This window comes from Bombina bombina, chromosome 4 (genome assembly GCF_027579735.1).
Source record: "Bombina bombina isolate aBomBom1 chromosome 4, aBomBom1.pri, whole genome shotgun sequence".
In the NCBI taxonomy this organism is placed as follows: domain Eukaryota; kingdom Metazoa; phylum Chordata; class Amphibia; order Anura; family Bombinatoridae; genus Bombina; species Bombina bombina.
The window spans coordinates 815,911,219-815,937,091 of NC_069502.1; the positions used below are offsets into that span (position 1 = coordinate 815,911,219).

Sequence of the window (25,873 nt, forward strand, 5' to 3'; positions counted from 1 at the left end):
AAATAAAAGAGGTCACAAGAGCATTTGAGAATATAGATTATGTTCTTGTTGGTGCATCTTATTATCTCCTTAATATTAATTAATTTGTCAGAATTATTTATTTGTAAATTTTTTAACTTTTTACTGTGTGTGCAGGCTTTGCAGGTGTAGCAAGGAAAAAAGCCACTAATGTTTTTTCCTGTCAGATCTTTCTGTCTCTTTATGTTTTGTTTTGATTTTTTTAGTTCACTGGGAGCTAGTATTGTTTTTAGGTTTGTTTCTTTTTTAAAAACAAATTTTGGTTGTTCCACAATAGTTTTTCCCAGAATAGTATCCTCCTTTATGAGGTGCCAATGTTTTCTTATGATGCTTTTAATTATATTATAATCAGCATGATAATTAGTAATGAACGGAATATCAATAACATTTTCATTATCGTTTTCTTTTCTTTTCTCCTTATAAGTTAAGAGGGACTCTCTATCAGTGTTTTTAGCTCTATCAGTTGCCCTGTCTGTGATTAATTTATTGTATCCTCTCGCTTGAAATCTCTCTGCTAGAACTTCTGATTGTTCTTCGAAATCTATGATTCTTGAACAGTTTTTTCTAATTCGAAGGTACTGACCTGTGGGAATATTAAGTTTCCAGGTGTTTAAATGGCAACTTTTTGAGTGTATATAACTACTACTATCAACCTTTTTGAAGTGGGTTTTTGTTTCAAGTTCTTTATTCATAATCATTATCTCTAGGTCTAGAAAGATAATTTTGTCTTTACTATAATTAGAAGTGAAGAAAAACTCTGTGTTTATGTTCTGTATGGTATAGTTTATAACTTTTTAACATGTAGAATGCTGCCTCATAAAAAGTTTCCACCTTAAATCCTTACTGACACATACAAACCAGATGGATAACAAAATATTCCACCTTAAATGAGCCCAATTATTGGAAGACCAATCAGAAAGAACTGATGCCTTTAAATATAATCATACAACAGTCACCAGGATCTTGATAAAGCTCTGTTGAGCGAAACGCGTCGACCTTGTGACTGCTGACCCTGCTATTGTGTGAAATAAATACACAAAGAGACTATCTTTTTCTGGATACCTTATGATTTAAGTTTATAAGCTGTAACAACCCGGGTTGCCTATTACACTCCTATTAGAACTTTTAATATCCTGCGTGCATCTAGCACTAAGTGCAGGATCCATTTACAAATATCGTTACTTTATAAAAGTTTTCCTCTTATCATTCAAAAGAATTTGTCAAATCCCAGCCAATCCCACCCGAGATACCAAGCGGTGACGTCAGACGCCAGGACACATGCGGCGCTGATCAGTTACCAGGTGAGAAGGGGATTCGGACGCTGCAGACGGGTTTGGAGAATAACAGGTACTAAGAAAATACTGTATAGTAACCTGTCTCACCCGGAGAAAATACTTGTCTAGAAGTAACTTTTGTATCATCAACTAAAGTGTTATGCAAATTTGAACTGCACCGCTGTCATTAAGTAACTTTTGTAACATCGGCTAAAGAGTTATGCAAATCTGAACTGCACCACTGTCATTAAGTAACTTTTGTAACATCGGCTTAAGTGTTATACAAATCTGAACTACACTGCTGTTATTATCTACCTGAATATAGCAGGATATACAAACACCAACTATTTACCTATACGTTCAATAGAGACGGACACCTGCATAAATTTATGTATGGGGCAGCATATGTAAACACTACTAAAGTGTCAAAGTGTTAAATATTCTATGCATGTTTTTATATCTGAGAATTTTATATAACAAGGGAGACGTCCCTTTAAATTGATGTTTTTAGTATAACTATTATATTGTTTATATGCTTTTTTTAAATATTCTATAAAATATAATTTCCACTCACAGTGACTCATATTGTCTTTATCATCTCACCAAGTGCTATAAAATAGCAATTCAGTATTGAACACTATTTAATTATGAACACTTCTTAGTTTTATTTAGTATTCACATTTTTATATTGCTCACTTATCCTTCTTCGATATATATCGATTATACTTTAAGTACACCTTTAGCTATAAGTAGCGCACCTATCACTCCCAATTACACACTCTATCGTTTTTTGAAAGACGGAAGGATCTTTCGACCCTTTTAGGTGTTTGGTTACTATCTTTTTTACCAGCGCACTACTAAACCCTCCACATCTACAGTAGTTAAGAGCTTTATGAACCGGCGTTAGCCCAGAAAGCTCTTAACTACTGACTTTTTTCTGCGGCTGGAGTTTTGTCGTTAGAATTCTAACGCTCACTTCAGCCACGACTCTAAATACCGGAGTTAGAAAAATCCCATTGAAAAGATAGGATACGCAATTTACGTAAGGGGATCTGCGGTATGGAAAAGTTGCGGCTGAAAAGTGAGCGTTAGACCCTTTTTTTAATGACTCCAAATACCGGAGGTAGCCTAAAACCAGCGTTAGGAGCCTCTAACGCTGGTTTTCACGGCTAACGCCAAACTCCAAATCTAGGCCATAGACTTTGAAAAAATAAATAGAAACATTTTTACTTTTAGAATCAGATATATAATATATAATCCATTGATACTTATTTACAATGTTTTTTTAAAAATTTTAGATACAAATATTAAAATTTATTTATTATTACTTATAAATAAGCTATTAATATGACATTTAATAATGGTTTTATTAAACGTGCTTTAAATAAAAAGTATCATTTCAAATTGTAGGACAATTATATTTTTTGAATGGAGACAAGCATTAAATTAAAATTTGATTGGTTTCTTTGATTATTTCGAATTGAAAATATTATTTTCTATTTCTATTTGACTGGGTAACTCATTTTGATAACCGTCAACATACAATAGTCGCCATTGCATTGCATAGTTTACTTGCAAATCAAAAATACTGTAATAATATAAATGTAATAATTTAACTGTTTTCGATACCCCAAACAATCACATTATACGTGATCTCAAAACTTTATTTTAAAATCATAATAACCATACTTATTTTAATTCAAAGTAGATCTCTTTCATTCATAATATAGACAATAAAGACTTTGACAAATATATACTCAATTTTTGACAAAGGAATCGCATTTTGTTAACCGTGACTATCTGTCATTCTTTTTAACATTTCTATCCGATATTGCATGAAATTTAAACCTACACTGTATAATATATTTAATTTGAATATGAGTTTCTTTCATCAAATGTTTTAAACATGTAAAAATATTAATTCAAAATGCTCGTTACTTCAAGGGGAATTATTTGCTAGTAGCCTCGGTATCTATTAGTTATTTCAAGTTCAAGATAGATGCTTTTAAGATATTTAGATGCGTGATAAATTCTATATATGCTCGTTATTACTAGGGGTATTATCGCTGCTAAGCACTCACATCTGACCTGCTAGAAAACGCTTGCACTTCTGTCACAATACAACTCTGTATGATACCCGCAACTTTCCAATTATACGTGATCTCCATAATTTGTTTTAAAATAACAATAAGCATACTTATTTTAATTAAAAGTAGATCTCTTTCATATATAATATAGTGAATAAAGTGTTTGCCAAATATATACTCTTTTATTTACAGGGAACCGCATTGTGAGAACCGTGACTATCTGTCATTCTTTTTAACATTTCTATCCGATATTGAATGAAATTTAAACCTACATTGTATAATATATTAAATTTGAATATGAGTTTCTTTCATCAAATGTTTTAAACATGTAAAAATATTAATTCAGAATGCTCATTACTTCAAGGGGGATTATTTGCTAGTAGCCTCGCTATCTATTAGTTATTTCAAGTTCAAGATAGATGTTTTTAAGATATTTCGATGCGTGAGTTATTCAATATATGCTCGTTATTACTAGGGGTATTATCGCTGCTAAGCGCTCACATCTTACCTGCTCGAGAACGCTGAAACATCTGTTGAGAATGCTCGATTACGGCGGTCTGCAGATGAAAAGGATGGTGACGTTTTGGATGACGCGCAAAAATAAAGCGCATGCGCAGTACGGCGGATTACGGCCATATGGATAACGCAGGTTATCAGGCACTATTGGTAACGGCGATCGAAAAAAGTAAGTGTGGGTTTGGAAATATATTAATTTTAGATAATGAATATATAGTAAACCGTGAATAATGTTTAATTAAAGCATATTAACAATATGATTTATTAATATGTTATTTTAGTTTTATATAAAGTTTTTTCAAAGGTTTAGTGTCCCTTTAATTCATTTGCAAATATAGCCAGAACTTATGATCTCACAAAAAATGATTTTTTTGCTTTCCTACAGATACACCACTTTATTAATAATTTACAAACTAAATATAATCCTAATTGGTCTTTGTGGATCTTAGATAGTGCCATTAAATTATATAAAAGTGGCAAGACATTAATCTCCATAGTTTATAATATGATTAATTCCTTCAAAAATGAAGAGTATTTGACGGGGATAAAAGACAAGTGGCAAAAAGAGTTTCCTAGTTTAACGATAGAGGAAATAAAACAATCTTTTAAAATAAGCAACAAATTTTGGGTGCCCACTAATTGGAGAGAATCACACCTGAAATTGACTAGGAAAGTCTATATAACCAATGCCTGCTTAACCAGATGGTACGGATCCAATCTAGCAAGTCCCAAGTGCAGTGCATAGAAGGCAGATATTGCTCATTATTTCTGGCTGTGTCCAAAGATCTGTCAGTTATGGAGGCAAATTAATTATTTAAGAGGAAGCTCCTTATAGAGTTTGATATTCAAATTTTTCATGTCTTTTTTCTAGTAAAATATTCAGAAAAGCATAAAGAAAACGATTTAATCAATACAATAATTTTTTTGACTAGGAATCTAATTCTTAAGGATTGGAAAGTAGCGAAAGCACCCAAATTGGTGGCCTGCAAAAATAGATTAATCAAACAGTGTATGTCACAACAGTATTCCTTACGAGATCTATCTAATTTTCAACTAGCAAAATTTTTTAATAAATTGAAAAACTTAATTTTTTCATTACCTGTGAATGTGCAAATACAACTGATAGCCCCTCTTAGGAATACAGAATATGTTATGATTAATATTATGGCTGGCTTATTTCCTCAAAGCTGGGGCAGAACTTAATACACTGGGAGTGTACCTAGTTGATGAATTTCTGTTATATTGTTTGATTAGATAATGTGTATATAGAGCATTGGGTGTCGTTAATGTATTATTGTGTTATGAGGTTGCCTAGAATTCCCTTGTAGGTCTCTAACTACTTATTGATGATTAGAATGTTCTAAAATGTCAAGCTTTAGAAAGAAAGATACGATTATGGAAAACCAAAGATATTATAATTTACTTGACTTGGAAAATTGAGCATCTCATCCCACGTTATAATGGTTAGATTTATGTTCTAATTATGATATAATTATGCGTATAACATTGTAATGTAAGGAGCGTCACTTTCAAAATATGAGTATTGAAAAATGTATTGTAATTCTGTATATTTGAAAGATATGAACAATAAAGCTTGTTTGGAAAAAAAAAAAGAACAAATGGGTGAGCCAATCACAATCGGTATATATATGCAACCACCAATCAACAGCTAGAACATAGGTTCTCTGCTGCTCCTGAACTTGCCTAAATAAACCTTTCAGCAAAGGATAACAAGAGAAGGAAGCAAATTAAATTATAGAAGTAAATTGGAAAGTTGTTTGAAGTAGTATTCTCTATCTAAACCATGAAAGAAAAAAACAGAATTTATGCTTACCTGATAAATTACTTTCTCCAACGGTGTGTCCGGTCCACGGCGTCATCCATTACTTGTGGGAATATTCTCTTCCCCAACAGGAAATGGCAAAGAGCACAGCAAAAGCTGTCCATATAGTCCCTCCCAGGCTCCGCCCCCCCAGTCATTCGACCGACGGTTAGGAGAAAAAAAGGAGAAACTATAGGGTGCCGTGGTGACTGTAGTGTATAGAGAAAGAACATTTTTCAAACCTGATTAAAAAACCAGGGCGGGCCGTGGACCGGACACACCGTTGGAGAAAGTAATTTATCAGGTAAGCATAAATTCTGTTTTCTCCAACATTGGTGTGTCCGGTCCACGGCGTCATCCATTACTTGTGGGAACCAATACCAAAGCTTTAGGACACGGATGAAGGGAGGGAGCAAATCAGGTTACCTTAACAGAAGGCACCACGGCTTGCAAAACCTTTCTCCCAAAAATAGCCTCCGAAGAAGCAAAAGTATCAAATTTGTAGAATTTGGCAAAAGTGTGCAGAGAAGACCAGGTCGCTGCCTTACATATCTGATCAACAGAAGCCTCGTTCTTAAAGGCCCATGTGGAAGCCACAGCCCTCGTAGAGTGAGCTGTGATTCGTTCAGGAGGCTGCCGTCCAGCAGTCTCATAAGCCAATCGGATGATGCTTTTCAGCCAAAAGGAAAGAGAGGTAGCAGTAGCTTTTTGTCCTCTCCTCTTTCCAGAATAAACGACAAACAAAGAAGAAGTTTGTCTGAAATCCTTTGTTGCTTCTAAATAGAACTTTAAAGCACGGACTACATCTAAATTGTGTAACAAACGTTCCTTCTTTGAAACTGGATTCGGACACAAAGAAGGAACAACTATTTCCTGGTTAATGTTCTTGTTGGAAACAACTTTTGGAAGAAAACCAGGCTTGGTACGTAAAACAACCTTATCTGAATGGAACACCAGATAGGGTGGATCACACTGCAAAGCAGATAATTCTGAAACTCTTCTAGCAGAAGAAATAGCAACCAAAAACAGAACTTTCCAAGATAGTAACTTGATATCTATGGAATGTAAGGGTTCAAACGGAACCCCTTGAAGAACTGAAATAACTAAATTTAGACTCCAGGGAGGAGTCAAAGGTCTGTAAACAGGCTTAATCCTGACCAAAGCCTGTACAAAAGCTTGTACATCTGGCACAGCTGCCAGTCGTTTGTGTAACAAGACAGATAAAGCAGAAATCTGTCCCTTTAGAGAACTCGCTGACAATCCCTTATCCAAACCTTCTTGGAGAAAGGAGAGGATCCTAGGAATTTTAATCTTACTCCATGAGAATCCCTTGGATTCACACCAACAGATATATCTTTTCCATATTTTATGGTAAATCTTTCTAGTCACAGGTTTCCTGGCTTGGACCAGAGTATCTATCACTGAATCTGAAAACCCACGCTTGGATAAAATCAAGCGTTCAATTTCCAAGCAGTCAGCTGCAGAGAAACTGCTCGAATGTTCGAATGGACCTTGTACTAGAAGATCCTGTCTCAAAGGTAGCTTCCATGGTGGAGCCGATGACATATTCACCAGGTCTGCATACCAAGTCCTGCGTGGCCACGCAGGAGCTAACAGAATCACTGAGGCCTTCTCCTGTTTGATCCTGGCTACAAGCCTGGGAAGGAGAGGGAACGGTGGAAACGCATAAGCTAGGTTGAACGACCAAGGCGCCACTAATGCATCCACTAGAGTCGCCTTGGGATCCCTGGATCTGGACCCGTAGCAAGGAACCTTGAAGTTCTGACGAGACGCCATCAGATCCATGTCTGGAATGCCCCATAATTGAGTCAACTGGGCAAACACCTCCGGGTGAAGTTCCCACTCCCCCGGATGGAAAGTCTGACGACTCAGATAATCCGCCTCCCAGTTGTCTACTCCTGGGATGTGGATTGCAGATAGGTGGCAGGAGTGATCCTCCGCCCATTTTATGATCTTGGACACCTCTCTCATCGCCAAGGAACTCCTTGTTCCCCCCTGATGGTTGATGTAAGCTACAGTCGTCATGTTGTCTGACTGGAATCTTATGAATCCGGCCTTCGCTAGTTGAGGCCAAGCCCGGAGAGCATTGAATATCGCTCTCAGTTCCAGAATGTTTATCGGAAGAAGAGACTCTTCCCGAGACCATAGACCTTGAGCTTTCAGAGAATTCCAGACCGCTCCCCAGCCTAATAGACTGGCGTCGGTCGTGACAATGACCCACTCTGGCCTGCGGAAACTCATTCCCTGGGACAGGTGGTCCTAGTTCAACCACCAACGGAGTGAGTCTCTGGTCATATGGTCTACTTGAATCTTTGGAGACAAGTCTGTATAGTCCCCATTCCACTGCTTGAGCATGCACAGTTGTAATGGTCTTAGATGAATTCGAGCAAAAGGAACTATGTCCATTGCTGCAACCATCAACCCTACTACTTCCATGCACTGAGCTATGGAAGGCTGCAGAATAGAGTGAAGCACTTGACAAGCGTTTAGAAGCTTTGACTTTCTGACCTCTGTCAGGAAAATCTTAATTTCTAAGGAATCTATTATTGTTCCCAAGAAGGGAACTCTTGTCGACGGAGACAGGGAACTCTTTTCTACGTTCACCTTCCACCCGTGAGATCTGAGAAAGGCTAGAGCAATGTCTGTATGAGCCTTTGCTTTGGAAAGAGACGACGCTTGGATTAGAATGTCGTCCAGATAAGGTGCCACTGCAATACCCCTTGGTCTTAGGACCGCTAGAAGGGAACCTAGCACCTTTGTGAAAATCCTTGGAGCAGTGGCTAGCCCGAATGGGAGCGCCACAAACTGGTAATGCTTGTCCAGAAAGGCGAACCTTAGGAACTTATAATGATCTTTGTGGATAGGAATGTGTAGATACACATCCTTTAAATCCACGGTAGTCATAAATTGACCCTCCTGGATTGTGGGTAAAATAGTTCGAATGGTTTCCATCTTGAACGATGGAACTCTGAGAAATTTGTTTAGAATTTTTAAATCCAGAATTGGTCTGAACGTTCCCTCTTTTTTGGGAACTACGAACAGATTTGAGTAAAACCCCTGACCCTGTTCCACAGTTGGGACTGGGTGTATCACTCCCATCTTTAACAGATCTTCTACACAATGTAAGAATGCCTGTCTCTTTATCTGGTTTGAAGATAAGTGAGAAATGTGGAACCTTCCCCTTGGGGGTAGTTCCTTGAATTCCAGAAGATAACCCTGAGAGACTATTTCTAGTGCCCAGGGATTCTGAACATCTCTTGCCCAAGCCTGAGCAAAGAGAGAAAGTCTGCCCCCTACTAGATCCGGTCCCGGATCGGGGGCTACTCCTTCATGCTGTTTTAGTAGCAGCTGCAGGCTTCATGGCCTGTTTACCTTTGTTCCAGCCTTGCATTGGTTTCCAGGCCGGTTTTAGTCTGGGAACCCTCTTGTCTAGAGGCTGCAGAGTTGGAAGCCGGTCCGTTCCTGAAATTGCGAAAGGAACGAAAATTAGACTTATTCTTAGCCCTGAAAGGTTTATCTTGTGGGAGGGCATGGCCCTTTCCCCCAGTGATGTCTGAAATGATTTCCATCAATTCAGGCCCAAAAAGGGTCTTACCTTTGAAAGGAATATTTAGCAATTTTGTCTTGGAAGATACATCCGCCGACCAAGACTTTAGCCAGAGCGCTCTGCGCGCCACAATAGCAAAACCTGAATTTTTCGCCGCTAACCTCGCTAACTGCAAAGCGGCGTCTAAAATAAAGGAATTAGCTAACTTCAGTGCGTGAATTCTGTCCATGACTTCCTCATACGGAGTCTCCCTACAGAGCGACTTTTCCAGTTCCTCGAACCAGAACCACGCCGCTGTAGTGACAGGAATAATGCACGAAATAGGTTGAAGGAGGTAGCCTTGCTGTACAAAAATCTTTTTAAGCAAACCCTCCAATTTTTTATCCATAGGATCTTTGAAAGCACAATTGTCCTCAATAGGAATGGTCGTGCGTTTGGCTAGTGTAGAAACCGCCCCCTCGACCTTAGGGACTGTCTGCCATAAGTCCTTTCTGGGGTCGACCATAGGAAATAATTTTTTAAACATAGGAGGAGGGACAAAAGGTATGCCTGGCTTTTCCCACTCCTTATTCACTATGTCCGCCACCCGTTTGGGTATCGGAAAGGCATCAGGGTGCACCGGGACCTCAAGGAACTTGTCCATTTTGCACAATTTTTCTGGGATGACCAGATTGTCACAATCATCCAGAGTAGATAGCACCTCCTTAAGTAGTTGTTGCATAGTAACAAGCATTTTTCGCGCCAGAAGTACTAGGGGTCGCCTGCGCGGACGTAACTGGTATAGACACAGAAGCAGATGATGTAGAACTATGTCTACTTCCTTCATCTGAGGAATCATCTTGGGAAATTTTACTATCTGTGACCGTACTGTCCTTACTTTGTTTGGACGCTATGGCACAATTATCACACATGTTTGAAGGGGGAACCACATTGGCTTTCATACATAAACTGGTTAATAAAGCACAAAAACCGTTTTAACACAAAACCGTTACTGTAACCGTAAATGTTAAACAGGGCACACTTTATTACTGAATATGTGAAAAACTATGAAGGAATTATCCAAACTTTACCAAATTTTCACCACAGTGTCTTAATGCATTTAAAGTATTGCACCCCAAGTTTCAAGCCATTAACCCTTAAAATGTGGAAACCGGAGCCGTTTACACTTTAAACCCCTTTACAGTCCCAGCTACAGCCTTTGCTGCGACTTTACCAATCCCAGGGGGGTATACGATACCAAATGAAGCCTTCTAGGAACTTTTCCAGAGAATTCCAGACCCTCACACATGCAGCTGCATGTACTGTTCTCAAAAGTAACTGCGCAGTAATGGCGCGAAAATGAGGCTCTGCCTACTACAGAGGAAGGCCCTTCCTAACTGGGAAGGTGTCTAAACCAGTGCCTGACGTTAAAAACGTTCCCCAAAGTTAAAATGTGTGAAATTCAATTTCAAAATGCAAATAATATCTAAATAAAGCAATCGATTTAGCCCATAAAAGTGTCTACCAGTCTATAGTCCATAATAAGCCCTTTATTCTGTTTGAGACTAAGAAAATGGCTTACCGGTCCCCATGAGGGGAAAATGACAGCCTTCCAGCATTACACAGTCTTGTTAGAAAAATGTCTAGTCATACCTTGAGCAGAAAAGTCTGCTAACTGTTCCCCCCAACTGAAGTTCTCTCAGCTCGACAGTCATGTGTGGGAACAGCAATCGATTTTAGTTACTGCTGCTAAAATCATAATCCTCTTACAAACAGAACTCTTCATCTCTTTCTGTTTCAGAGTAAATAGTACATACCAGCACTATTTTAAAATAACAAACTCTTGATAGAAGAATAAAAACTACAACTAAACACCACATACTCTTCACCATCTCCGTGGAGATGCTACTTGTTCAGAGCGGCAAAGAGAATGACTGGGGGGGCGGAGCCTGGGAGGGACTATATGGACAGCTTTTGCTGTGCTCTTTGCCATTTCCTGTTGGGGAAGAGAATATTCCCACAAGTAATGGATGACGCCGTGGACCGGACACACCAATGTTGGAGAAATGTGGTTTTCATGTCCCTTTAAGCAAATGTTATCTTTTGTTGAAGAAGCAGTAATGCACTACTGGGAGCTAGCTGTGCACACCTGTGGAGCCAAAGACAAAAGGCATATATGTGCAGCCACCAAACATCAGCTAGCTAGTAGTACATTGCTGCCCCTTAGCCTACCTAGGTATACTTTTCAACAAAGGATACCAAGAGGAACACAGAAAATTAGATAATTGTTTAAAATGTTATCCTCTATCTGAAGCACCAAAGTTTAATTTTGACTTTAATGTCCCATTAGCTCTTGAATATATGCACAACAAAACACATGTATAATATATTAAAATCAAGTATTTCACTCATAGTTATACATATTTAATACAAAAACAAGGTTTATTATTGAAATAAATGTTCTAACAATTTAAAGGGATATGGTCTATGATCAGGAGCTGGTCTGGAATGGACACAAAGGTGTATATCTATGTGTTTTTTTTATATAAATATACAGAAGTCTATGCGGAAATGGACTCAGCAAGGTAATTCTAGCCGACATCCAGATGTTACCGCTCCCGAGTCTTTGGCTCTTGCGGGAACATTTTACTTTCAACTTGTAATATGAGTACAAGAATAGGAGCCCTATAGAGTTAACTTGAGCAGAGTTAGCACTAAATACTGATTATTGTTTTGTGCTTAATTTGTAATCTAGTCCTTAGTTATTCATACAAAAGCTGCTCACTAACACATGTCAACCACCACTGATGCACAGGGTACATTGGCGGTTAAGGTATTAATTAGTGCTTATCACCTGTAGCCGTATTTATAGGAACTTCATCCTCCTCAGTCTTCACGTGATCAGACACATATGGTTCTCCTCTGTGCTCAACCTCTGAGCTATCTGAAGGCGTCACATCCTTATGGCCTGTACAGTAAGAATACATGCATATGTGTAAGTTGTTTGTAGTACTCATGGGATGTATTAATGTATCTCTCATTCAGTGGCGTCACTACAGGGGGGCATCCCCCCCCCCGAATTAAGCCTTGCCCCCCCCTGCTGCCCCCCCTGTGCAAGCCAAGGCCTAGATTTGGAGTTTGGCGGTAGCCGTGAAAACCAGTGTTAGAGGCTCCTAACACTGGTTTTAGGCTACCGCCGGTATTTGGAGTCTGTCAAAAAAGGGTCTAACGCTCACTTTTCAGCCGCGACTTTTCCATACCGCAGATCCCCTTACGTAAATTGCGTATCCTATCTTTTCAATGGGATCTTTCTACCTCCGGTATTTAGAGTCGTGGCTGGAGTGAGCGTTAGAAATCTAACAAAAAAACTCCAGCCGCAGAAAAAAGTCAGTAGTTAAGAGCTTTCTGGGCTAACGCCGGTTTATAAAGCTCTTAACTACTGTGCCCTAAAGTACACTAACACCCATAAACTACCTATGTACCCCTAAACCGAGGTCCCCCCACATCGCTGCCACTCGATTAAATTTTTTTAACCCCTAATCTGCCGACCGCCACCTACGTTATACTTATGTACCCCTAATCTGCTGCACCTAACACTGCCGACCCCTATATTATATTTATTAACCCCTAATCTGCCCCCCACAACGTCGCCGCCAGCTACCTACACTTATTAACCCCTAATCTGCCGTCTGCACGCCGCCGCCAGCTACATTATAGCTATGTACCCCTAATCTGCTGCCCTAACATCGCCGACCCCTATATTATATTTATTAACCCCTAACCTGCCCCCCACAACGTCCCCTCCACCTGCCTACACTTATTAACCCCTAATCTGCCGAGCGGACCGCACCGCTATTATAATAAAGTTATTAACCCCTAATCCGCCTCACTAACCCTATAATTAATATTATTAACCCCTAATCTGCCCTCCCTAACATCGCCGACACCTAACTTCAAACATTAACCCCTAATCTGCCGACTGGAGCTCACCGCTATTCTAATAAATGTATTAACCCCTAAAGCTAAGTCTAACCCTAACACTAACACCCCCCTAAGTTAAATATAATTTAAATCTAACGAAATTAATTAACTCTTATTAAATAAATTATTCCTATTTAAAGCTAAATACTTACCTGTAAAATAAATCCTAATATAGCTACAACATAAATTATAATTATATTATAGCTATTTTAGGATTTATATTTATTTTACAGGTAACTTTGTATTTATTTTAACCAGGTACAATAGCTATTAAATAGTTAAGAACTATTTAATAGCTAAAATAGTTAAAATAATTACAAAATTACCTATAAAATAAATCCTAACCTAAGTTACAATTAAACCTAACACTACATTATCAATAAATTAATTAAATACAATATCTACAAATAAATACAATGAAATAAACTAACTAAAGTACAAAAAATAAAAAAGAACTAAGTTACAAAAAAAAAAAAATATTTACAAACATCAGAAAAATATTACAACAATTTTAAACTAATTACACCTACTCTAAGCCCCCTAATAAAATAACAAAGACCCCCAAAATAAAAAAATGCCCTACCCTATTCTAAATTACTAAAGTTCAAAGCTCTTTTACCTTACCAGCCCTGAACAGGGCCCTTTGCGGGGCATGCCCCAAAGAATTCAGCTCTTTTGCCTGTAAAAAAAAACATACAATACCCCCCCCCAACATTACAACCCACCACCCACATACCCCTAATCTAACCCAAACCCCCCTTAAATAAACCTAACACTAAGCCCCTGAAGATCTTCCTACCTTATCTTCACCATACCAGGTTCACCGATCGATCCAGAAGAGCTCCTCCGATGTCCTGATCCAAGCCCAAGCAGGGGGCTGAAGATGTCCATGATCCGGCTGAAGTCTTCATCCAAGCGGAAGCTGAAGAGGTCCATGATCCGGCTGAAGTCTTCATCCAAGCGGGAGCTGAAGAGGTCCATGATCCGGCTGAAGTCTTCTATCAACGGCATCTTCAATCTTCTTTCTTCCGGATCCATCTTGTAGACCTCCGACGCGGAACATCCTGCTGGCCCGACAGACTACCGACGAATGAAGGCTCCTTTAAGGGACGTCATCCAAGATGGCGTCCCTCGAATTCCAATTGGCTGATAGGATTCTATCAGCCAATCGGAATTAAGGTAGGAAAATTCTGATTGGCTGATGGAATCAGCCAATCAGAATCAAGTTCAATCCGAATGGCTGATCCGATCAGCCAATCAGATTGAGCTCGCATTCTATTGGCTGATCGGAACAGCCAATAGAATGCAAGCTCAATCTGATTGGCTGATCGGATCGGCCATTCGGATTGAACTTGTATTTCTTTGTAGATATTGTATTTAATTAATTTATTGATAGTGTAGTGTTAGGTTTAATTGTAACTTAGGTTAGGATTTATTTTACAGGTAATTTTGTAATTATTTTAACTATTTTAGCTATTAAATAGTTCTTAACTATTTAATAGCTATTGTACCTGGTTAAAATAAATACAAAGTTACCTGTAAAATAAATATAAATCCTAAAATAGCTATAATATAATTATAATTTATGTTGTAGCTATATTAGGATTTATTTTACAGGTAAGTATTTAGCTTTAAATCGGAATAATTTATTTAAGAAGAGTTAATTAATTTCATTAGATTTAAATTATATTTAACTTAGGGGGGTGTTAGTGTTAGGGTTAGACTTAGCTTTAGGGGTTAATACATTTATTAGAATAGCAGTGAGCTCCAGTCGGCAGATTAGGGGTTAATGTTTGAAGTTAGGTGTTGACGATGTTTGGGAGGGCAGATTAGGGGTTAATACTATTTATTATAGGGTTAGTGAGGCGGATTAGGGGTTAATAACTTTATTATAATAGCGGTGCGGTCCGCTCGGCAGATTAGGGGTTAATAAGTGTAGGCAGGTGGAGGCGACGTTGTGGGGGGCAGATTAGGGGTTAATAAATATAATATAGGGGTCGGCGGTGTTAGGGCAGCAGATTAGGGGTACATAGGGATAATGTAAGTAGCGGCGGTTTACGGAGCGGCAGATTAGGGGTTAATAATAATATGCAGGGGTCAGCGATAGCGGGGGCGGCAGATTAGGGGTTAATAAGTGTAAGGTTAGGGGTTTTTAGACTCGGGGTACATGTTAGGGTGTTAGGTGCAGACGTAGGAAGTGTTTCCCCATAGCAAACAATGGGGCTGCGTTAGGAGCTGAACGGGGCTTTTTTGCAGGTGTTAGGTTTTTTTTCAGCTCAAACAGCCCCATTGTTTTCTATGGGGGAATCGTGCACGGGCACGTTTTTGAAGCTGGCCGCTTCCGTAAGCAACTCTGGTATCGAGAGTTGAAGTTGCGTTAAATATGCTCTACGCTCCTTTTTTGGAGCCTAACGCAGCCATTCTGTGGACTCTCAATACCAGAGTTATTTTAAAGGTGCGGCCAGAAAAAAGCCAGCGTTAGCTACGCGGGTCGTTACCGACAAAACTCTAAATCTAGCCGATAATGAGTAATAATGTAGTGTGAAGTGAATCTGATAGATAGATTTTTTTAAAAATTTTTTATTGTTTGTAAAGAGTCTCTGGGCCGGTGTTTTTTGAGTCCTGCCTCTGAAAACGAGCAATAAATTATGTGCAGCGCGGCAGCAGCACATGCCTCCACGTGTTCAGTTGGATAATGGTTTTGAACCCCCAGGCTGCACCCACCACACGTGCCTTGTGCTGGATCTACACACAGCACCACGGCACTCCAATACCCCATGCTTAATGCTGGGGCTATTTGCTCCTCCTCCTCCAGTTCTAGCCAACCCACTCCCAGGTCACGTTCCTACAGGCTGAAGCACACTGAGCACAAGGATCATGACCGGAGCCTGGGAGAGGAAGAGGGAGGATCCAGCCAGCAGGTGCTGTGTAAGTGACAGTGTGCAGGACAGGGAGCATGGGAAGTAGCAGCACCTACAGGCACTGGTGGCCTGGCACTCAGTGGCAGCAAAAGTAAAGAGGAAGGAGATCATCTGATTCTGGGGTAAGTCACTGTCACAAAAGGGTACTTTAATTACTAATACGTGATGATTAATACACACATGGCTCACTGTCAGACTGGGAGACTGGAGAGAATTTGTCTCACAGTGTCTGCCAGAGAGACTGGTCTGGAAGAGAATTTGGCTCACTTTCTGTCAGAGAGACAGACTGGGAGAAAATTTGCTGACACAGTGAGCCAATTTCTCTCCCAGTCTCTCTGACAGACAGTGAGTCAATTTATCTCCCAGAGAGACTGGGAGGGAATTTGGCTCACTGTCTATCAGAGAGACTTGGAGGGAATTTGGCTCACTATCTGTCAGAGATACTGGGAGATAATTTGGCTCACTGTCTGTCAGAGAGACTGGGAGAGAATTTGGTTCACTGTCTGTCAGAGAGACTGGGAGAGAATTTGACTCACTGTCTGTCGGAGAGACTGGGAGAGAATATGGCTCACTGTCTGTCAGAGAGACTGTTAGAGAATTTGGCTCACTGTCTGTCAGATTGAGACAAATTCCCTCCCAGTCTCTCTGACAGACAGTGAGCCAAACTCTCTCCCAGTCTTTCTGACAGACAGTAAGCCAAATTCTCTCCCAGTCTCTCTAACAGAAAGTGAGCCAAATTCTCTGCCAGTCTCTCTGACAGACAGTGAGCCAAATTCCCTCCCAGTCCCTCGGACAGACAGTGAGCCACATTCTCTCCCAGTCTCTCTGACAGTCAGTGAGCCAAATTCCCTTCCAGTTTCTCTGGGAGAGAATTTGGCTCACTGTCTGCCGGAGAGACTGGGAGGGAATTTGGCTAACTGTCTGTCAGAAAGACTGGGAGGGAATTTGGCTCACTGTCTGTCAGAGAGATAGGGAGAGAAGTTGGCTCACTGTCAGAGAGACTGTGAGAGAATTTGGCTCACAGTGTCTGTCAGAGAGAGTGGTCTGGGAAAGAATTTTGCCCACTGTCAGAGAGACTTGGAGGGAACTTGGCTCACTGTCTGTCAGAGAGACTGGGAGAGAATATGGCTCACTGTCTATCAGAGAGACTGTCAGATTGAGCCAAATTCTCTCCCAGTCTCTCTGACAGACAGTGAGCCACATTCTCTCCCAGTCTCTCTGACAGTCAGTGAGCCAAATTCCCTCCCAGTCTCTCTGGGAGGGAATTTGTCTCACTGTCTGCCGGAGAGACTGGGAGGGAATTTGGCTCACTGTCTGAGCCAAATTCTCTCCCAGTCTCTCTGACAGTCAGTGAGCCAAATTCCCTCCCAGTCTCTCTGGGAGGGAATTTGTCTCACTGTCTGCCGGAGAGACTGGGAGGGAATTTGGCTCACTGTCTGTCAGAGAGACTGGGAGAGAATTTGGCTCACAGTGTCTGTCAGAGAGAGTGGTCTGGGAAAGAATTTTGCCCACTGTCAGAGAGACTTGGAGGGAACTTGGCTCACTGTCTGTCAGAGAGACTGGGAGAGAATATGGCTCACTGTCTGTCAGAGAGACTGTTAGAGAATTTGGCTCACTGTCTGTCAGATTGAGCCAAATTCCCTCCCAGTCTCTCTGACAGACAGTGAGACAAATTCTCTCCCAGTCTCTTTGACAGACAGTGAGCCAAATTCTCTCCCAGTCTTTCTGACAGACAGTGAGCCAAATTCTCTCCCAGTCTCTCTGACAGACAGTGAGCCAAATTCTCTCCCAATCTCTCTGACAGGCAGTGAGCCACATTCTCTCCCAGTCTCTCTGACAGTCAGTGAGCCAAATTCCCTCCCAGTCTCTCTGGGAGAGAATTTGGCTCACTGTCTGCCGGAGAGACTGGGAGGGAATTTGGCTCACTGTCTGCCGGAGAGACTGGGAGGGAATTTGGCTCACTGTCTGTCAGAGAGACTGGGAGAGAAGTTGGCTCACTGTCAGAGAGACTGGGACTGAATTTGGCTCACAATGACTGTCAGAGAGAGTGGTCTGGGAAAGAATTTTGCCCACTGTCAGAGAGACTTGGAGGGAACTTGGCTCACTGTCTGTCAGAGAGACTAGGAGAGAATATGGCTCACTGCCTGTCAGAGAGACTGTTAGAGAATTTGGCTCACTGTCTGTCAGAGAGACTGGGAGAAAATTTGGCTCACTCAGGCCTAGATTTGGAGTTTGGCGGTAGCCGTGAAAACCAGCGTTAGAGGCTCCTAACGCTGGTTTTAGGCTACCGCCGGTATTTGGAGTCATTCAAAAAAGGGTCTAACGCTCACTTTTCAGCCGCGACTTTTCCATACCGCAGATCCCCTTACGTCATTTGCGTATCCTATCTTTTCAATGGGATCTTTCTAACTCCGGTATTTAGAGTCGTGTCTGAAGTGAGCGTTAGAAATCTAACGACAAAACTCCAGCCGCAGAAAAAAGTCAGTAGTTAAGAGCTTTCTGGGCTAACGCCGGTTCATAAAGCTCTTAACTACTGTGCTCTAAAGTACACTAACACCCATAAACTACCTATGTACCCCTAAACCGAGGTCCCCCCACATCGCCGACACTCGATTACATTTTTTTAACCCCTAATCTGCCGACCGCCACCTACGTTATACTTATGTACCCCTAATCTGCTGCCCCTAACACCGCCGACCCCTATATTATATTTATTAACCCCTAATCTGCCCCCCTCAACGTCGCCTCCACCTCCCTACACTTATTAACCCCTAATCTGCCGAGCGGACCGCACCGCTACTATAATAAAATTATTAACCCCTAATCCGCCTCACTCCCGCCTCAATAACCCTATAATAAATAGTATTAACCCCTAATCTGCCCTCCCTAACATCGCCGACACCTAACTTCAATTATTAACCCCTAATCTGCCGACTGGAGCTCACCGCTATTCTAATAAATGTATTAACCCCTAAAGCTAAGTCTAACCCTAACACCCCCCTAAATTAAATATAATTTTAATCTAACAAAATTAATTAACTCTTATTAAATAAATTATTCCTATTTAAAGCTAAATACTTACCTGTAAAATAAATCCTAATATAGCTACAATATAAATTATATTTATATTATAGCTATTTTAGGATTAATATTTATTTTACAGGTAACTTTGTATTTATTTTAACCAGGTACAATAGCTATTAAATAGTTAAGAACTATTTAATAGCTAAAATAATTACAAATTTACCTGTAAAATAAATCCTAACCTAAGTTACAATTAAACCTAACACTACACTATCAATAAATTAATTAAATAAAATACCTATAATTATCTACAATTAAACCTAACACTACACTATCAATAAATAAATTAAATACAATTCCTACAAATAAATACAATGAAATAAAATAACTAAAGTACAAAAAATAAAAAAGAACTAAGTTACAAAAAATAAAAAAATATTTACAAACATTAGAAATATATTACAACAATTTTAAACTAATTACACCTACTCTAAGCCCCCTAATAAAATAACAAAGCCCCCCAAAATAAAAAAAATGCCCTACCCTATTCTAAATTACTAAAGTTCAAAGCTCTTTTACCTTACCAGCCCTGAACAGGGCCCTTTGCGGGGCATGCCCCAAGAAGTTCAGCTCTTTTGCCTGTAAAAAAAAAACATACAATACCCCCCCCCCCCCAACATTACAACCCACCACCCACATACCCCTAATCTAACCCAAACCCCCCTTAAATAAACCTAACACTAAGCCCCTGAAGATCTCCCTACCTTGAGTCGTCTTCACCCAGCCGAGCCAAATTCTTCATCCAAGCGGAGCAAGAAGAGGTCCTCCATCCGGTAGAAGTCTTCATCCAAGTGGGGCAGAAGAGGTCTTCCATCCGATTGAAGTCTTCATCCAAGAGGCATCTTCTATCGTCATCCATCCGGAGCGGAGCGGCAGCATCCTGAAGACCTCCGACGCGGAACATCCATCCTGGCCGACGACTGAACGACCAATGACGGTTCCTTTAAATGACGTCATCCAAGATGGCGTCCCTCGAATTCCGATTGGCTGATAGGATTCTATCAGCCAATCAGAATTAAGGTAGGAATATTCTGATTGGCTGATGGAATCAGCCAATCAGAATCAAGTTCAATCCGATTGGCTGATCCAATCAGCCAATCAGATTGAGCTCGCATTCTATTGGCTGTTCCGATCAGCCAATAGAATGCGAGCTCAATCTGATTGGCTGATGTGCCCCCCTCTATATTGTTCCTAGAGTCTCCACTGCTCTCATTATATATAAATAAAAATCATTTAAAGAGTTTCACTGCTGTAGTTGGCTCTTATGAAGCGATCTGTAAACAGCTGGGCCCATAGGCTTACAATCTAAGGGGTTCAAGGGGAAAGCAATGGCGTTAGGAAAGGTTAGTGTTGGTTGTATGCATCCCTGAATAGTAGAGTTTTTAGGGAGTGCTTGAAGGTGTTAAAACTAGGGGAGAGTCTTATGGAGCGAGGCAGGGAATTCCACAAGATGGGGGCCAGTCTGGAGAAGTCCTGTAAACGTGAATGTGAGGAAGTAACAAGAGAGGAGGAGAGGAGGAGATCCTGAGCTGATCGAATTGGACGGGAGTGAGTGTATCTAGAGACAAGTTCTGAGATGTAGGGGGGAGCAGTGCAGTTCAGAGCTTTATATGTCAGGGTGAGGATTTTATGTTTAATCCTAGAGGCAAGAGGAAGCCAGTGAAGGGATTGGCAGAGAGGTGCAGCAGATGAAGAGCGACAAGTAAGGAAGATGAGCCTGGCATAGGCATTCATAATGGATTGTAAAGGAGCTATGCGGCAGCTAGGTAGACCAGAGAGGACGGAATTGCAGTAGCGAGGCAGGAAAGGATGAGAGAGTGGATTAAAATCTTGGTTGTATCTTGTGTAAGGAAATGTCTAATTTTAGCAATGTTTTTAAGGTGGAAGCGGCAGGCTTTAGCCAAGGACTGGATGTGAGGAGTGAAGGAAAGACCTGAGTCAAGTGTGACCCCAAGACATCGGGCGAGCGCGGTAGGGGTAATGATGGAATTATCAACAGTTATAGAAATTTTGGGGGTGGAGACATTGGAAGAAGGGGGAAAAATAAGGAGTTCAGTTTTGGAGAGATTTAGCTTAAGGTAGTGAGAGGACATCCAAGATGAGATGTGAGAAAGACAGTTAGTGACACGGGTTAGTAAGGAAGGAGGTAGGTCTGGTGCAGAGAGGCAGATTTGGGTGTCATTGGCATACAAATGGTATTGAAACCCATGGGACTTTATTAAGGAACCTAGTGACGACGTGTAGATTCAGAAGAGAAGGGGACCAAGGACAGAGCCTTGAGGTACCCCAACAGAAAGTGGTAACGGGGCAGAGGATGCTCCGGAGAAGGCTACACTAAATGTATGGTTAGTCAGATAGGAAGAGAACCACGAGATTGCTGTGTCACAGATGCCGAAGGATTGGAGGGTTTGGAGCAGAAGAGGGTGGTCGACAGTGTCAAAGGCTGCAGACAGGTCAAGGAGGATAAGCAGAGAGAAGTGGCCTTTGGATTTTGCTGTAAGTAGATCATTGGTAACCTTGACAATTGCTGTCTCTGTAGAGTGATGGGAACGAAATCCAGATTGCAGTGGGTCAAGAAGAGGGTTTAGTGTAAGAAAATGGGATAGACGTGCGTAAACTAGCTTTTCGAGGAGCTTTGAGGCAAGAGGGAGTAGGGAAATAGGGCGGTAATTTGAAGGGGAGGTTGGATCAAGGGAAGGTTTTTTGAGGATAGGTGTGACCAGTGCATGTTTTAGAGATGAGGGAAATATACCAGTGCTGAGGGAGAGGTTAAAAATGTGTGTGAGTATGGGGGTGTGGGTAGAAGAGAGGGTGGGGAGTAGCTGTGAGGGGATGGGGTCGAGGAAACAGGTAGTGAGGTGGGAGGACAGTATAAGGGCAGAAACTTCATCCTCATTAACAGGGGCAAAAGAGCTGCATTTTTGGATATTTGGGTTTTGGGTGATCGTGAGCTTTTGAGGGGGTGGGAGATTATATGTATATAAATATACAGAAGTCTATGCAGAAAGTGAATCAGCAATGTCACGCTATCCGACCTCCAGATGTTACCGCTCCTGAGTCTTTGGCTCTTGCGAGAACATTTTACTTTCAACATGTAATATGAGTACAAGAATAGGAGCTCTATAGATTTAACTTGAGCTGAGTTAGCACTAAATACTGATTATAGTTTTGTGCTTCATTTGTAATCTAGTCCTTAGTTATTCATACAAAAGCTGCTCACTAACACGTGTCTGCTGTGTAACCATCTGAGAAAATATAATGGTTATTAACATGAGACAAAATGACACCATCACAGAATATTCCCTTTACTTAAAGGGCCATAATACCCAAATGTTTAAACACTTGAAAGTGATGCAGCATAGCTGACTAGAAAATATCACCTGAACATCTCTATGTAAAAAAGAAAGATATTTTACCTCAAAAGTTCCTCAGTAGCCACATCCCATTGTAAAGGACTTCTAAGCAGCATATTAGTGTGACTGTCCTGGGACAGCTTAGGGGATGAGCCTCGTGAACTCTCATATTATTTCCCTATTCAGCTTACTATGAAATCTCATGAGAGTTAAATCAAATCTCATGAGATCACAGTAAAAGAGTTCATGACCTAAGCACTGCTGATGCTGATTGGCTGCTGTTCATTTCTTCATTTTTTTTACCTGCAGCTAGGAGCAGCTGAGTATAACTTTTTACACAGAACTTACTCTGCTGAGCTTCCTTTTTTACATAGAGATGCTCAGGTGACATTTTCCTGTCAGCTTTTTACAGTTATACTGCATCAGTTTCAAGTGATTTAGCATATGAGTATTATGTCCCTTTAACGGCAGACTACCCTGTACGTCCGTGGTCATTAAGGGTTTAACTAGCGCAGCTTCGCCGGCAGTGGTAAAGCTGTGCTAGGACTGCAGACCTATATTTTGTTTGGGGGTATGTCAACCACCGCTGATGCACAGGGTACATTGGCGGTTAAGGTATTAATTAGTGCTTATCACCTGTAGCCGTATTTATAGGAGCTTCATCTTCCTCAGTCTTCACGTGATCAGACACATATGGTTCTCCTCTGTGCTCAACCTCTGAGCTATCTGAAGGCGTCACATCCTTATGGCCTGTACAGTAAGAATACACGTGCATATGTGTAAGTTGTTTGTAGTACTCATGGGATGTATTAATGTATCTCTCATTATATATAAATAAAAATCATGTGATGACCCAAAAATTGCTATGTGCACACAAGAGAATTGTTTAGTCTTTCACACTTACTATGCACACTCACCTGTATCCAACATACCTCACACACAAAATAAGTGCACACTCAGCTGTAACAACATATCTCACACACAATATATGTACACACTCAGCTGTAACCAACATATCTCACACACAATATATGTGCACACTTACCTGTAACCCACAATATATATGCAGACTCAGCTGTAACCCACTTACCTGACACAATATATGTGCACACTCACCTGTAACCCATGTACCCGACACACAATATATGAGCACGCTCACCAGTGACCTACATACCTCACACACAATATACGTGCCCACTCATCTGTAACCTATGTACCTCACAAACAATATGTGTGCCCACTCACATACCTCACACACAATATACATGCACATTCAACTGTAACCCACGTAGCACACACACAATAAATGTGCACACTCATCTGTAACCTACGTACCTCACACAAAATATGTGTGCCCACTCACATGTAACCCACATACCTCACACACAATATACATGCACACTCAACTGTAACCCACGCACCTCACACACAATAAATGTGCACACTCATCTGTAACCTACGTACCTCACACAAAATATGTGTGCCCACTCACATGTAACCCACATACCTCACACACAATATACATGCACACTCAACTGTAACCCACGCACCTCACACACAATAAATGTGCACACTCACCTGTAACCCATGTACCTCACACAGACTATATGTGCACACTCAGCTTTAACCCACATACCTCACACACAATATATGTGCACACTCACCTGTAACCTACGTACCTCACACCCAATATATGGGAACACTCAGCTGTAACCCAAATACCTCACACAATATATGTGCACAATCACCTGTAACCCACGTACCTCACACACAATATACAGTATGTGCACCACCCACGTACATCCCACATATGTGCATAATCACCTGTAACCCATGTACCTCACATACAACATATGAGCACATCCACATGTAACCCATGTACCTCCTACACAATATATGTGCACACTCACCAGTAACCCACATACCTTATACATAATACAAGTGCACACTCACCAGTAACCCACATACCTTATACACAATATATGTGCACACTCACCTGTAACCTACGTACCTCACACACAATATATGTGCACACTCACCAGTAACCCACATACCTTATACACAATATAGGTGCACTCACCTGTAACCCACATACCTCACACACAACATAAATACACACTCATCTGTAACCCTACCTCATACACAATATATGGGCACTCACCTGTAACCCACGTACCTCATACACAATATAGGTGCACTCACCTGTAACCCACATACCTCACACACAACATAAATACACACTCACTTGTATCTTGTGTATCTCACACACAACCTACGTGCATACTAACCTGTAACCCACATACCTCACACACAACACTCATGCTACCTTCATCCCTCAGACACAACATACACACACACTCACCTGAAAACCTGGATCCATGTGACACAACACACATGCACACTCACATGTAAACCATATCCGTCAGACACAACATACATGCACACTTACCTGTCCTACTTCCCTCCGCCACAACATATGTGCACACTCACCTGTCTCCTGTGTCCCTCAGACACAACACACGTGCACACTCACTTGGGCTGATACTGGCACTGGTTTCCACATCTGATGCTTCTAGCTGACGTGTCACACACAGATCTTCTGTTATCTCAACTTTCATTATATCAGCGTTATCTTCATCTGTACAAATAAAGCAGATTCAGTTTTTATATCACATGATCTAGTTTTATAAATTTACCATAAAACTGTTTGTGTATTTCCCAGATAGATGATAGCACCAAATTAAGACATTCTCCTCCTTTTTCCTCTCATCCTTTTGTGACCATGATACATTCTATTCTAGTGTAAAACTACAGCATGAACTAAACAACGGTTAAACTCATTGTGTTATCTGCGCTTATAAACCAGACAGTAAACTACAAGGGAGAGCAGTAAGTAACTGTGTGCACTGTTACTACTCACCGGCAGAGAGGGAGAGCAGTAAGTAACTGTGTGCACAGCCCCGGCAGACTCTCACGTATTACTACTCACCGGCAGGGAGGGAAGAGCAGTAAGTAACTGTGTGCAAAGCCCCAGCAGACTCTCACGTATTACTACTCACCAGCAGGGAGGGAGAGCAGTAAGTAACTGTGTGCACAGCCCCGGCACTCTCACGTATTACTACTCACCGGCAGGGAGGGAGAGCAGTAAGTAACTGTGTGCACAGCCCCGGCAGACTCTCACGTATTACTACTTACCGGCAGGGAGGGAGAGCAGTAAGTAACTATGTGCACAGCCCCGGCAGACTCTCACGTATTACTACTCACCGGCAG

At 41.0% G+C, this 25,873-nt stretch overlaps 1 pseudogene; it reads right to left on the bottom strand.

Moving 5' to 3' along the window:
* LOC128657093 (oocyte zinc finger protein XlCOF6-like) overlaps positions 1 to 25,234 on the bottom strand; it is a 74,427-nt pseudogene extending 49,193 nt beyond the window's left edge.
* Positions 25,235 to 25,873: the final 639 nt, after the last annotated feature.